This window comes from Erpetoichthys calabaricus, chromosome 11 (genome assembly GCF_900747795.2).
Source record: "Erpetoichthys calabaricus chromosome 11, fErpCal1.3, whole genome shotgun sequence".
Lineage (NCBI taxonomy): Eukaryota > Metazoa > Chordata > Cladistia > Polypteriformes > Polypteridae > Erpetoichthys > Erpetoichthys calabaricus.
The window spans coordinates 83864301-83867081 of NC_041404.2; the positions used below are offsets into that span (position 1 = coordinate 83864301).

Genomic DNA, 2781 nt, shown 5'->3' on the forward strand with positions numbered 1-2781 from the left:
CACATATATATATATATATGTATATATATATATATATATATATATAATATGTGTATATATATATATATATATAATATATGTGTATATATATATATATCTATATAATATATATATATATATAATATATGTGTATATGTATGTATATATATATATATATATATGACAGCAACATTCATAACAATGACAACACAATTACATTGACAATCATGTTACGTTATTTTTAAAATGTTTCCTTTACTTTTTCATAACCTCTTTAACACACTACTTCTCTGCTGCGAAGCGCGGGTATTTTGCTAATATATATATATATATATTGTCACACACACGCTAATAGGGGGCAGCCAAAGAGTGCGAAAGAACAAAAGATTGGGATTTAAAACAAAGTTCTAATGCCTTTCTCCCTTATTCAGCAGAGAAACAGAGGACTAAAGGACCTCACCTTTTGGAGGTCCACCAGGGTAACATCCATTCCGGCTCTCAGAGACAACTCCACTTCCAGGTTTCTTTCAACTGGTGTTACTTCTGCCCCAACATGATGACTTCACTTCCGGCCCATTTCCGATAACCTCATTTCTGGCTATTGATTATGCCGTCATCTCCGTCACCCATCTTCAATGTCATTTCCTCCTTCACTTCCTGCCATACTTCCATAAAAGTCCCATCAAGCCTTGTTTCATTGTCAAATGACTGATTCTTACAACTTTGACCATGGTATCAGTCTGGATAGGTTACTCGGACCAACCTATATTATACGGGGAATTTCCCCAACCTTTTATCTGTGTGTGTACTATATATATTTATATATATATATATTGTGGAATATCTGGCCAATACCCCCAAGCCGCCAGGTGGAGCCCTGCCTGCAACATAGAGGTGCCCCGAGTTCCAGCAGGGCATCATGGACAGTGGAGTTTTTCATCATAGCCCTGCTGGATACCATGGGAACCTTCAGGGGACGCTGCAGGAAGGCCCAGAGACTTTTGTTTCACCTATAACCCGGAAGTGCGTCTTAGTCACGGCGACAGAGCGAATGACACACTTCTGGGTTGAAGAAAAGGAGCTTTTATCTGACCCGGAAGTGTTCACAGAAACATGGACACAGAGAGAGAAACGTTTCCGGGTCACGGACCATATAAAGGACTGTGAGAGACCAGAGTGTTGAGCTGAGCTGGGTGGAAGTGTGGCAACGCGTCTGGGAGTGGAGGATTGATTATTGATTAGTTATTGTGTAGTTTATGAGTAGTGTGAAGAGAAGGGTGCTTTGTGCACGTATTTGTTCAAATAAATATTATTATTGGACTTTTATCTGGTGTCTGACGTCTGGTCTGAGGGTTCAAGGGGTCGACAGTGCCTCTATTTGTCACAATATATACATATATATATGTGTGTGTGTGTATTTGTATGTGGTTATGAGTATACTATGTATATACTGACAGGTTAGAATTAAATACTCATTAAAAGAAATTATATTTAGTTTTTAAAAGAAAAGTTGATGGAGCCTTTATATGATAGTTGGAAGAAAGAAGATACGATTCTGCATATTATTTTAGACTAAAGAAACACTGCTAAATATAAATGTGATTGTGCTAATAAAACTCTTTTCGAAACACTTGAATGTATTTATACATTAACTTTGGATCCTTTTCAATGTAGTGAAAAGTCAAGCAAAATGACACCTTTTATTGGCTAACTAAAAAGATTACAATATGCAAGCTTTCGAGGCAACTCAGGCCTCTTCTTCAGGCAAGATGTAATCAATCCTTTTCAATAAAAGGGAAAGTTTTGTTAATGAATTCATTATTTTGAAAAATGAGTAAACAAACTTTTAAAATTATTTGTATTGAGCAACTTTTGAAATGATCCAGCTTCCATGTAGAGCTTCACCCTCCATTTTCTTTCTTGAATTGTGTTTTCTTAAATTTGTTCTCCTCAGCAATTATAACGACAAAATTCAAGTGAAGTTATCAAACTTCCAAGAGTTTTCCTGGTTTTTAATTTAAAAGCATAGTTGTTCTCCCTGTGAATTTTACATGAGCAACAGAGGTGTATTACAGAAAAATGTATGATGGTTTCAAAATTATATCATTTTAGTGAGTAAGGTGTTCCATACATGAAGACTCATATTAAATTATTCTGTGTTTTTTATACCATTGGTCTCTAGGTAACCCCTAAAGAATTCATGATGACTAAAAATGGTTGCAAAGTTTTGTTTAGGGTTCTTCCTTTTAGTATACACAAATATAAGAAAAAAGAGTATATATTTACATTTATTTGGACTCTGTTTCAAAAACATAGTGTTTATGATGCTTGCACGATACCCTTTTGGAGTAATCAAGATTCAAGATGTATTTGTCCTGTAAGGTCATACAGGTATAACACATACTGAAATGTAATTGTTTAAACTAGGCAAAAGATTGGGACCCTACTTTATAAATATTTATTTATGAATAGAATGAGGCAAATCACTTTTAAATTGCTTCATATATATTATCACATGCTTTTGAAAAGAAATTAAAAAATTTCCAATATTGAAAGTCCTCTGTGTGTACCTTACTTCTGCACACCGTCTTTTATTTATTTTGGAATTCAACTCATTTACATTTTTTGTGGCTTAAATATTGTGTCTTAACTACTGAACATATTGATTCAGATTTTAAACTTAGCTTTTAAAATGTTTTGGTTTGGATAGATGAAATACTTACAAATCTGATAAACAGAAAAAATACTTTCAATTAGTGAAATATATAACACAAGCTGTATATACCCGGCGTTGCCCGGGGC

General features: G+C 34.3%; 1 long non-coding RNA gene across 1 annotated transcript in view; it reads left to right on the top strand.

Moving 5' to 3' along the window:
- The window catches only part of LOC127529655 (uncharacterized), a 27960-nt gene extending 27290 nt beyond the window's left edge, over positions 1-670 (top strand). The window contains exon 2 of the long non-coding RNA XR_007936271.1: positions 411-670. This is a non-coding gene — a long non-coding RNA (uncharacterized LOC127529655). The remainder of the gene's footprint in view (positions 1-410) is intronic.
- The last annotated feature ends 2111 nt before the right edge of the window (positions 671-2781 follow it).